Source organism: Zonotrichia leucophrys, chromosome 4, assembly GCF_028769735.1.
Source record: "Zonotrichia leucophrys gambelii isolate GWCS_2022_RI chromosome 4, RI_Zleu_2.0, whole genome shotgun sequence".
NCBI lineage: Eukaryota > Metazoa > Chordata > Aves > Passeriformes > Passerellidae > Zonotrichia > Zonotrichia leucophrys.
In genome coordinates, this window is record NC_088173.1 from 13310894 (window position 1) to 13324507 (window position 13614).

Below are 13614 nucleotides of genomic sequence, written 5' to 3' on the forward strand. Positions count from 1 at the left end.
TTCCATACTAGAAACAATGGGGAAATATCATCACAATATCTTTATTGCTGGTAAATTAAAGCTTGGACAACTTTAAAATAAAATGTTAATTAAAATATGCAAAGGCAAGGTCTTTTATTAAAAAGCCTGGTGAAGTCTTAAGGAATAAAAAACCAAAAAGCTGAAGGAATATGGGTTTGTAATTAATTTCTGAAACTTGTCAAGAACTACATTGTTTTCTAGTAGGTGCCAGCCACATAAACACACGTAATGGGAAAACCATACTTAGCACTTTTAGAAAACATCAAACCATGTCATAAATTCTTTATTGGGGTATTTTGAACATGCTCTAAAGTAGAAAAATCTACCAAATTTTATATCAAGTCCACAAGACTAGCAAAAAATTACCAACCCAGAGACAAACAATCTTATGTAACTTACCCATTCTATAATGTAAGCCTAATACAAGTAGAATGTGGAATCAAAATAAATTATACATACTGTAAATTTATTTTAAAAATTCACAGGTCCCAAAGATTTAAATACAATGTCCACATATTCAAAGACTTTTCAGAATGTCTTAAAGTATTTTTTCAGAACTCAAAAGTTTTAAAATGTGTGTGCATTTATTATTGCATTTATTACTTACATTTCCATTTCAAAAGCAGAGATTAAAAAAAAAAGTGTTGGACCCTTTTCAAGGTTAGTTCCTGAATTATTTTTGGGCACAAAATATAATTATGCTCCTCAGGTAACATGGAGGAAATGTGTAGTATTATTATTTTTTCATTGATAAAGCTCATAAATCTGAAAATCCTTTTGAAAATAGAAGTGTGCATAATGTCTATTTTTACAAACTTAAAATGTCATTCATTATTTCAAATGTTTGTTTAATTTTTATGTCTTTGTGGGGTAACTAAAAGTACAAATAAATCTACTGCATATGATACATATTCTGTGTTTCTTTTCATCTGGTATGGAAAATGAGGAAGTGTGAGTGTCAAGTGACCTGACAACAACAGAGGTTTGGATTTCAGTCCGAGAGAGCAGTGTGCTTTGGATTGATCAGGTCCCTGGCAAGAATGAAAGACAATTTTTATATTAGGCATTGGAGTACACATCCAGGGCTTTCTAAAACAGAATGAGATCATGTGCTTTCCAAACTAGAGACTCAAAACTCCTCTCTTTAACACACCAAACACACCAATTGTACATGTGGGGAAACTCTTGGAAATGCAGACACAAAAAGTCATAGAACATGTCTTGATGCTGAAACTCTGGGGTAAGTTCAGTGGTATTTCATCACCATGTGGTGCTATTTTGGGAGGTTTGAAGTTGGATGTGGCTTTGATAGAATCAGAAGGTAAGCCTATCTAGTTGCAGGTACTGACCTAGGTGAAATCCCGTACAACACTATAACATCAAGTCAACCTTTATTTCAGTTAATGCAGATTCTGAAATCTCTCATCCTGACAGAGGAGAAAAATAGGAAATCTCACCCCAGTCACTTCAGTCAGGGAGAACTGAATATAGTTTTAAATGTGAGAGGAAGATACACCAATTCTCTCTATTGCATCCTCAAGGTCGAATTCTTTATCTCAGTAGGGTGTGATTGGTTCCTGGCACACAAGGTGGCCACCTAAAGGTCTACGCACTTTATCTTCTGGTTCAGAACAGTGTAGCCTCTCAATCCTGATGGTAGCTCAATGCTACTGTGCCTCTCAGCTGTGCCTGGACTCTTACATATATTAGAAGCCAAAGGCAGGCATGGCATTTATTTTCAGCTGGAGAAAAAGGTAGGAAATGTGACCTCACATGCTTTTCATCTCAACTATTCAGATGTTGATCAACAAATGTGAAAAGCTTTCCCTAGCTATGCTACTGCTACATAAACATCAGGGCTGTTCTGGGAGATTTTAAAAACTTATAAGAAAATGCAGTATTCCAAATGAGGAAGCCAAGAATTACTTCTGAAAATGCATAGGTTAATTTATATGCTACTTTTGAATCAATTCTTCCAAGACAGATGCTTTTGCTCTTTGAAGTAATGCAGTTTTGCCAAAAAATCTGAAGTCTTAGAAAGCACTCTAAAGTAGCTAAAAGAGACTGTTTTTTTAATCAACTAAATTGCTTCCTTCATTTTTTCAACTACCTTTCATCACCTAAAAAATTAGACTTACACTTCTGTTCAGATCAGAAGTGGGCTATTGAATGCAAACCCCCCACTGTTCCCACTGAATGCATTTTGGTTCACCTCACACAACTTCAGAGTGCACAAAGTGGTTTCCTTCAGGATGAAACTCAACCAGAAGTTGTGATCTGGGAGCACTGCTAATGCACACCAAACACTAAAGGGAACTCAGTCCATAGAATCAAACTAGAGCTGAATAGACCATGCCTGACACGTGTGTTAAGGCAGATGCCTCAGTACCAATTGATCTGCTCCTACTGCATCTCTCTGCCTTTTAAAACACACCTAGCTTCAAGAATTGCTTGCAAGTTTCATAGAAAAAAGGCTTCTTAACAGAAATTAAATCACTGCTTATCCAGTCTCAGAAATTGAACCTGATTTCAGATGTATCAAAGCTCAGACCTGTTTGCTCAAGACTTCTGGTTCAAATTCCTATAAACCATATCAAGGAGAATAACTCTGCAGCTGTGTAAATGTAAATGACATGTACTTGATTTAAACTCCATTTTAGGGGTCTTTTTCACTAGGACAAGACCATTATTTTCCTAGTGGATTCATGAATTTATAAATGAAATGGTGGGAAATAAAATGTTTGCTGGCATGTACCCAGCAAATTTTCTCTCTGAAGGCAAGCATACTCTGCAGATTTATCCATTTCTGTTTCTCTTTTCTGCTCTTGTCATCCAAGCCAGCTATTCAGATAGCTTCTTTGAAACTGTTAATGAGAAATCTCCACAAGCAGATTATTTTTATCTTTTTGTAAGTGCATGAAGTTTTGAAATCAACTGCAAGTCTTCAGTTTATGGTCAGCACCATCAACTAAAATCTTTGCCTCCACAGCATATGCTGAATAAAAAATGTTATCTACACAATGAATTCACAAAGGATTTTGTTTCTATATATGGTAAAGCATGTTTGGTTTAGAGTTCTCAGCGAGTGTTTGTAGTTACATGCACTCTACCTAATCCTCCCTCTCTGCATACCAGAGCAAGATCCAAAGATCAATAAAGCTTTTAGGAAGAGTCTTGAAAGATTGCATATTATATTATATTACTTTGAAAAAAAACACTCTCTTTGGCACACTAGGGGACAGTTGTCCAAAATGAACCTTCAAGGAAATACTGGTTTATACAGGGTAGACAAAATTACAACTGTGTTAGAGTGACAAATCACAAAACACAGAAGCTGTAGAATACTTAAAGATTATTACTTTTACTCAGAAAACAAAATATTCCCTAAATACCAACAGGATTCTGAGAGGAAAATTCTCTTGCAAGGTTTTTACAATTTTTCTTTTCATGTTACTGTTCACAGATTTATATAGATGACTCATTCTCTGTATAATTATTTTTAAAAATAGTATATTGTTGATTTGAGAAAATTTTAATTCTCCTGTAAAAACAGGAGCTTATAAAAAGTTAAATATTAATTAGAGCAGATATCCAAGGAGATATGACTGGAATAATATGTTCAATGGCAAAAAAATAATAGATGCAGCCAATTGTCTCTACACATTTAGGCCAGAACCAAGTTTCTGTATTACAACAAAGAACAATGTTCTGATTTTATGCAAAACCTGTAGGGTGTCAGTAGCAACACTTTACACTCCTGGCACAAAGCTCAGAAATATCCAGTTCATTTGCAGAGAGAAAGGAATCTGAGTTTCCCAGCACCAGCTTTGCAGGGTAATTATGAGGTGCTCACAGGCTGTGCACAGGAAGCACAGGAATAGGTAATTTTCTGTGAGGAAGAGTAAATCCCAAAGAGAATCTATGACTGAACAAATGACAATCAGTCTTTCACTCTATTTACAGACAAAATATCCTTTTCATGTATTGACTATCTCATTTGAGTAGAAGTCATTCAATGCATTATTAATAAATTAATGCTATTTAATAATCATGTTTCTGAATGAAATTTCTCTATTATAATTGGCAGTATCACAAATAATTCTCACCACTTCTTTACTTTGTGCAATTTGGACTTCTCACATTTTTATTTCCATATCTTGCACATTTAAGAAAGTTGGGAGTGGAAAAAACCTGCCAAGTATGAGACACTTAACTAAGACACTTTTATTCTGGCTTTCTATTATTTTCCAAGAATTGCATTCCTTTCTGCTGCTCTACTGTTGCAAATTCCCTCAATTTCATTTTAATTTCACTGCAAGAATATCCCTATATTCCAAATCATGGTCATGTTTACAGAGAGCTTCCGTTCACTGCTCCAGATCTCTTGCACCTCTTTCAGCAAGCCAATTCAAAACTACACACAAGCAGGACACAGGAAAACTCTACTTGTTTCAAAATTCAATTTTTCACTGATTACCTTGTTAGCATTCAGAAACACATAATCACATAAGCAATTATACGCAAGTGCTTTTATTAAGAGCTCTGGGTGCCCGGGGTATATTCAACCCAAATCTGACTCCGACCATACATCCGAGATGATCATGTTTTTATACTCTATCGTTATATAACTTTCATATTAATTATTAAACTTATATTGTTCTATTGTATACATACATTTCAGATAAGCATAGCCCCCCTCTGAATTTCCAACATAGTTTCTCATTATTCTTCTTATGGTTATATTATATTTAATTACTAAACAATCATCACATCCAACAATTATATCATTTATTATACTGCTCACACAGGTGCAGTTCATCTGGGAAAACACAAAGCTTAACATTTTAGATTCTATCTTTAACTTTTTCCAGGGCTTCACTATCAACCTTACCTCATCCTACAAGGAAAGCATATATTCCAAGATCACTCAGAAGCAGAAATGGTCCAACTCTATCAGCCACTGTATTGAGAATCAAAAATAATTGGTAGCCCACAGTTCAAAATTCAGAATAAGCAGACAAAGTAGTTACAGTACAGAAGCAAAAATGGCATGATGACTTATAAACATTTTTTCACACAAGGTTAGTGGACTGAAGTTGAAATAAAGAAGCTTTAAGAAATGCAAAGAGAAAAATGCACAGTAATCACTCAGCACAAAGAAAGAACACATAGAGTGTGAAAACTAGACATACACCAAAACACCAGCAAGATCTTTTATCAGCTGATCCAATTAGTGGCTGGCTCATAACAATTTCTCTCTTCCCTAAGTAAAAATGAATTGGAAAAAAGAGAAACCAGTTAAGGATGCATTGTATTAACAGGACTAGTTCTTTAAACTTCTGCTTGGGTATAAATTAATGTATGGTTACACAATCTCAGGAACTTCAAAAGATTCCTTAATCCTAATACTGGAGCATAATTCTAAAAACATGTACTTGTTACTTCTCTGACTCATCGTTCATCCAACTGTTTCCATTCTGGCTTGTTATGAAATTCTTCTCTATGAGCACATGCACCACCCAGCTCTGGTAATGGCCTTCCCTACATAATTCCTCTTCTCTGCTTATTAACAACTGGCCTTTCTGAATCCAGAGCTACTCTCACCCTTGACAAAGTATGAAAGTGTAATGTTTCAGAAATACACACTGACACACAGTGCTGTTTCTCCTTACATGTCCACAGAAATGCCAACGAGGTAAGTTCCCTTATTAAGGATGAGGTTTTAGTGACTCCATGATATTTTTCTTTGAAAAACATGCCTAAACACAGATGGGGCTTTTGATGTCAGTTAGCAAAAATTGCAGCAGTTATTGTCCTGTTCTAGGCTGCTATAGGCTCAGTAAAGACTGGATAAAATGTGCTTTACACTGGTAACATCTGGGCAAATAACAAGCTGTCAAAACAATCATGGGTCTACTGCAGCATGTAAGGAACAAAAAGCAAAACCTTTGAGGCATTCAGAACACAATGTTGCACTAGATCTCACTGATGTTTGCCAAAAGGCTTTTCATGGCAATTAAATCTGGAAACAAAGCCTCCTCCTAAATGCTGAAATGGCTCAAATTCATGTTCTCAACACAAGACATAATACAGAAAAGTAGGACAATCTCTCTTTTCCCAAAATTTCAATGTCAAGCAAAAACATTGTGTCTAATTTTATATTTAATTTACCAATAACAGAGCATTCTGGATACATGGTACAAAATAATTAGTAGGGCAGAACAGTATGAATATTTACACTCATACAGATTCCTATTTGAAGGTGGGCAAGTTTGCAATAGTGGTGACACCAGAATCCTGTTCTGAATGTAACCCTTAAAAGACTTGGCTCTTGATACTTCAGACATTGCTGGAGAGGTCAATTTACACCACCAGCTCTGACTCATACACTGCCTCTCAAGCTAGAGAATCAAACTGACATCTCCAAGCATTTAACAGGTTTTGTCTCTGTGATCACCCGGTCAGATCCCAATGCCTCACACACTTGTGTATTCACTCCTATCATGTTTCAATAAACCTGTCAAGCTTGCACCTGTTCAAAGGTTGGTGGAACATGTCTACTGATCATCTCACAATAATCAACAAGTGGCAGCTGTGCCTGTAGCTGATTCTAACATTTCTATCATAATGAGGGACGTAGACAAAGTTCACTAGCTGTTCATATTTAGCCTGTATTTCTTTAAGAAGATTCATGAGGCTATAGAGACCTGAGTCATGCACTCTCAAGGCAGACTGCCATCTGATACTGTAAGTTATGAGAACAATGGGCTGCTTCTGAATATGTCTCTCTTCTTTTTGTTCTTTTTTCCTTCTTTTATTAAAACCAATCAGCAAGTAACTCTTGCTGAGTTTTTCTGGGAAAGCTTTCTTTAGGGAACAGTTAATGTCAAACACCAGTTAAGGAAAATAGGAGTCATCCTTGGCACTTCTTGAACCTTCATGTTGAGAGAGCAATGCCAGAAATTTTCCTAAAGTTTTACATTAGATGAAGCTGAAGCATTTTGCAAAATAAATCAGTACTTTAAGGGTTCAGAATATATTCAGCAGTTTTTAAGAATATACCAGTTCTGATTTTATTAACAATAGGGAAGGAAGGAAGGAAGGAAGGAGACAATTCTCCTCATATCTTTGAGAAAAAACAATTTACCTTCATCTTCAGAGAATGTCTCTTCCACCTTAAAATTATTACCATTTAAAAAGTAAGATAAAGTCTTAACTCATAAACTTACCCCCCAAAAAAGACATTTTGAAACTGATCTTCCATTACTGGAATTTGTTCTCTAGTTTCTATATTCTTCCTGAGGCCTTTTCTTCTAAAAAAGAAAAAAGAAAAAAATGTTATTTAATTCTGATCTTTTCAAGATCAGGTTTTACCTTCACATCCAATTCACTTATCCAGAAAACAGAAATTATTTTCTCCTAAGTAAATGAGGAATCATTAACTTTCTTTCCATAACTTTTTTTTTCACCAAAACCTTTAATGTTAGGTTTCATACTAAAATGCTGCAGCAATTCCAGCTTAAAAGTGATCCAGTCAGCTGCCCACAGCTCCTAAGGCAAGCAGTGGGGAATGAGATGAGTGGGCCACTCTGGTTGCCACATGAGCACAATAGCATCTACATGGTCCCATGCAGAAACTGATGTCAAAACCATCTTCTGGGGCACACAGGGGATCTCCACCACTTGCACACAGAGCCTGGGACTGTGCCACCAGGGCTCTGCAGAGAGATTTCTTCCCTATTCCTGCCTTGGTAGCCAGAGCTGGCCAGAGCTCTGAAGAGCCTGCATGCCCCAAGTCAGAAGAGACAAAAGCAAATGGGAGTCCTTGGAAGTTACTCTCAAAATACTCTTCATCACACAAGGTGCTGGACATCATCTCTTCACAGATTTTACTGTCCCTGTTAGCTGGCCTTGTTATGGTGTTTTTTGCTCTTGTCCATACTAACTAGTCACTACAATTTTTTCTTTACTTCTCTTTAGTCCATGCCTAGCTCTTCCTTACAGACATTTTATCATATTCCCCCTATAATTTTAACTTGGATTTGCCCTTGTATATTCCAGGAAAATGTTTTTCTTCCTTTTTTCTAATAAATTACTGATAAACTTAATTTATGAACTCTAGCAAATTCCAGAAGAGCATCTTTGAAGTGAACTTTAGGTTTATTCTTCTCAACTTTTCCTCCATTTTTTACTCTCAATTCACCATCAAAATCTGAGGCTGAATTACAGTGTGTGTAATCTCTTCCAAGCTTGCTCAACAGCCTGAGTATCTTTCAAAAATTCCTTACACTTTAAATCTGCTATATAACTTTGATACCCTGTCATGGTTTGACCAGGAAGGAGTGGGAATTCTGGGAAGCTGTGGTCAAACCAATGAAGGTTTTGGGTTTGAGACTGGCGTCCGGTGTGGCCAGTGGGGTTTGGACACACCTCCGAGAATACACAGGGGTTAAAAGCAAGGCACTGCCCTTGGCACTTTCTCTTTTGGACATCGCAGCGAGGAGTTCAGATCTCTCTCCCCCGCCCAGCCTGCTGCTGCTGGGCGGGGGAGGGGCCGGCTATGCGGTAGGCCAGGGGCCTGGACAGAGATGGGGTTGAGGGGGCTTCGGGGGGGCTTCGAGGATGGAAGGGTGGAAGGTCCCAGAGAGTCAGCCCTCGGGCAGCCAGCCCCCCCCCCCCCCCCCCCCCCCCCCCCCCCCCCCCCCCCCCAGGAGAGCAGCCAGCCAGGAGGAGAAGGAGGGAGACTGCCCGGCCGGAGCGGCAGCGTGTGGGCAGCGTGCGTGGGAGTCGCTCCGGGACCGACAGCAGAGACTGAAAACTTTTAACCCTTTCTTGCATGATTGGGGCCTTGCAAAAATGCTAATCCTCCTCGAAGCTGAATAAGAAGGGAGATGAGAGATGAGATGAGATAAGGACCTGGCCCGGAGAATGTGGAGATGATTGGATGGGGAGAGATGATTTGGAGTGGCCTTTTGGCTGGACTTTTCTCGTGGCTATGGACTCAGTTGTTCCTGTGACACAGACTGCATTTAGGGGGAGGCAGTGCCTCAAAACCAGGAAGGTTCTTCGTGAGGACCCCCCGGCCCCAGGGGGTTGGAAAAATATGGGGGGGACAGATGTCCCAAAAGCAGAGACTGTGCCTTTTTGGAGTGAGACAAGGCATCCTTGAAAGACAACCCTAAAAACAGCTCTGGCCATGTCTCAGTGGTGAGAGCACTGGGCATGGAAGGAAAATGTCACAAGCGGCAAAGGGACTTTTTTTTCCGGGCGGTGCCGAAGTGACAGAGAAGCACACGAGGTTTCAGTGTGTTTCCAGGAGAAGCCTATGGAACGAGAAGGACTCCTTTCCTCTTCATGAACTGCAGTTTGAGTATACCAAAGTGTCGTGCCGGGCTGGGCAGTTGGTGTTTTGGGAGAATGTATCGGATTGGGAAAGTCAGGGAGTGGGGAGGAGGAAAGTTTTTTTGTAAGGTTTTCAATTTCTTCTTTCTTTTCCTTATAGTCTTTCCCTATTTTCCTGTAGTTTTAGGTAATAAAGTGTTCTTTATGTTTAAGTTGGAGCCTGTTTTGCTTATTCCTGGTCACATCTCACAGCAGACACCAGGGTGAGGCATTTTCATGGGGGGCACTGGCTCTGTGCCAGGCTCAAACCATGACATACCCTTTGGAAATGGGCTTTTAGGGGTTGGGGTTATTCCCCCAAGCATCATATTATTCCTCAAAATTAGTAATACAATCTCATCACTAATCACCCTGTCTTTACTCAGATAACTGCATGCCACTAAACAAATCATGTATTTCAGAATCCTTACTATGCTTTTCCTCATTTTATTTGTCAATACTTCTTGAATTTTGTTCACTTACTGCTAAATTTCTGGCAATTTCTTGATGCACAGTGTTGCTCTACTGCTTTTCATCTACTCTTGTTCTTGGTTTTCAGTTTCTTTTCCCTCCACATCTCTTGTAAATATTTTTGGGTGGTTTTCAATAAGAAGCATGTTGTAATGGAGCTGCAAATTAGATGAGTTCTTATGTTAACAACAGAAAACTATGATATTATGGGAAAGAGCTCATGAGAGAAGGAAAAACAGCTACATAAATCATCACTGGCTGCTAAAACAGAAAAAAACGAAAACTGGCTGAACCAATTGTTCATTTTCAGACTATTAACTAAGAGTCCCATTGTTTTTTTCTGTGATTTTGTGCAGTGTTTAACTTCCTGGAGTGTCTTTCTGCACTGGACAATTTTCCTGTATTTCATAAGAAATCAAAAAAGAATATTCATTATTTTTCATTTATTTTCTTGTTGAAGAAATACCAATGGTGTCTCATGGGTCAATATCTGGATGTGTTTATAGAAAATGAAGTGCACAATGTCATTTATTTCTAAACAAAGCAAGGTACTGGTCTTGTTTCAGATAAAAATGTACATCTGAATTTTGCAATGATTCTGTTGTTTTCAAGCCAAGACTTCCAATATGTTTTCAGGTCAAGACCCCCATACCCATTCCCCATTTGTCTCAAATTTGGGACTAAACACTTTATTTAGGAAGCTGTGGTATTTTCAAAGAGCTCATCTTGTTTATTTACAGCAAATAGGAGCTGACAACTCCAGAAGGCTTTTCTTGTCATCCCTCCTTGTCTTACTGACTTTTCAGGAATCCAGGAAGATCACAACACAGATAAGCTAAAAACAGTCTCCACTGCACACAGACCCCATGATAGCATAAACAGCCAGGAAAGTACCATGAAGAAATTTCCAAGTAAATGTTCTCTTCCAGGGTAGATCTATAATTTCAGTATTTAGAACCTTTATTTGATCTGTAAGCTGATAGTACACCACAGGATTAACTCCCTCCCTGGCTGGGATTCACACATCACCCTGGTAATGCTAATTTGATGAGTATATCAATTCATGCCATGTATAGGGGCAGAACTCGCTCTTCTCAACGTTTGTATCCCCATTGACAAAGAAGATGCAATATTCTGAGAAATTTCCACAATTTGGAGGGCTTGTATCAGGAACTGATAAATCAATTTAACATTTATTAAATTCAAATGATAAATTATTCTTGCATCACTAGCTCATCCTTCTTGCTCTTGCATTCCTTTGAAAAAATGCTTTCTGCTGTCCCCCAGACTTTTCATGGTATAGTAAGGTTGTTTACAACTTAACAAACATTTTGTATGTTACTTTTGACAAAACAGCCCAATATAAGAACAACATAAAAAAAAAATCCTACTTGATTTGCTAGCATAGCTTAAGGACAAACTGAAATCCTGACTCAAAGATCAAGACCAGTAATTGTTAAAAGCCATTCCTGAAACTTTAAGGACAAATTTCTCTATCAGCCATTCCCAGTAAAAGGTTCTAATTCTAGTGAACAGAAGAGCACTGAACATATTTGGAGACAACTTTGTCACTAATCTTAGAATAGGATCCATAAAATTCTCCAAAACTGTATGCAAGGGACAGATTTCAGCGACAGATTTTATGCTGTATTAATTATGGATTGCATATATAAACCAAAATTTGTTTTTGTCCTTATGATGCCATAAAAATTAAAAATAAAAATAAATTATTTCTCAGTTGGTAAATAGCTAAATATAAGATTTACGCTTGTTGGTGTTGTGTAATACTGCTGGCCTAATTCCAGACACTAAACTCTTCAGCTGTCCCTCAACAGGTGTAAAGTGGTTTCACTAACTTTGTACCTCTGCAAAAACACATTAGAACTCTTCAGAGACCCTGAAAACCTTGAGCATTATGATTCTTAAGGAATGAGAGTCATGACCCCACCTGGACTACCTTCATAACTGCAACTGCCCCCCAAAATGATGCTCAAATGGACAACTATCAATGTCTCTGTCAGACTGCAGAACTACGATCCTCCAATGCTGTAAACACTTGTGAACCTCCAGCATCAGCACTGAATGACAAGTGCCATGACTGAACATTAAAAAGCCCAAATTTCTTCCAACATCTCCCACCACTGAACTAGTCAGGCAATTATATTCCAAAAGCCTGGGACTGTCCCACCAGCGTTCCCTTGATTGATTTCTTCCCTGTGCCTGCCCTCGTAGCCAGAGAAGTCCTTGTCCAGCAAACGCTCTGCAGTCTAAGTCATCATATTACAGATTTTCTAATTTGAACGTTAAATTTAAAGGTTGCGCTTGAACTTGTTCTTTCACCAACAAATCCTGCCAGATCTGTAGCTTTTATGCAATAGCGGCCAAGCGGGCCGCACGACGAGGCCGCCGCCACGGCTGAGGGCGGCCGGGCCTCCCGCGCCCTCCCTTCCCGGCCTTCCCGGCCCGTCCTCGCCACCCTGCGGGCGGCTCCGGGGCTGGCGGGCCACGGCTGCCCCCGGCAGGGAGGAAAAGGAGCGGGGGAGAGCCTGGGCTGGAATAAGGCTGTTCCGCCTGCCCCTGGGCGGCGCGGGGGTGCCCAAGTCCCCCCAGGTTGGTGTTTTGCCCGGTTTGCTTCGCCTCTTCCCCGGCTGCTCCCGCAGGGACCTTTCCCAGCACTAATGCTCCTGTCCATGATCCTGTCCCGTGCCAGGAACGGCAGCAGGCTCAGACAATCCGGAGCAGGAGAAAGGAGCAGTCATGTCATTCCTCAGGCTGAACAGCTTAGAAGAATAAAAAAGAAAAAAAAAGTATGTGCATATCTGCCTATATATATGCACTGTGTACAACACGTCTTGCAGCATTGCACTGTTTCTAGTTCGGAGTTCATTTTGAGTGCCATTGACCTTAAAGCTTCAGAGGTTAAAATTAACGAATGTTGTGTCTCCCAGCAGAGGGAGCCAGTTTTATTCCATAAGCATAGGGGGAAAGTATTTTTGAGCAGGAACATTCCTGGTCTTTTTACATTTATCAAGTCAGAAAAGAATAAAATATAATAATTTTTCCATGCCATCTGTATAGCATGATCTTGAAGGTCTCTGTGACCCATTTAGCCTTATCATTTGAATTTCAGATGACAGTAGGAATAAATTTTGAAAGCCAAGTCTTGTGGCATCACATACATTTCTTTCCCTTTAAAAAAAAATAATTTCTTCATTTATTCAATTATTTTAGACAGTAGTGAATAACTGTGCTAATCACTTTTGATAGACAGCATATACAAAACAAGAACTCAGAGCAGCTTACTTTATCACATTTAAAGTTGTCATTATGCTTGTAGCAGGTCTGCTCTTTGGTCCAGGATGATGACAGAAAATCAGTCATTCTTTATTATTTATGACATCCTTTAATTTTTTAAATTATATTTTAATTACACATGGGTCAGAATGCTTTGAGTAAGAATCAAATGGGCCTCCTTTCATGACACCTGACTAAAAAAAACACCTCCTCCAAGTGCCAATTTACAACATACCTGAGTTAATGAAAATAGTTTTCATGCAGAAGCAAGTAATAATATTGAATAGCAGACTGCATCACCTTTTTATGTATATATATATATATGTATATATATATATATGTATATATATTCATATGCATCTGTGTATATACATATATATAAATTTCCAAAGCAAATGTTAAGGAAAATTTCCATCATTATTTTGAGGAATTCTTAGTTTTAAATGT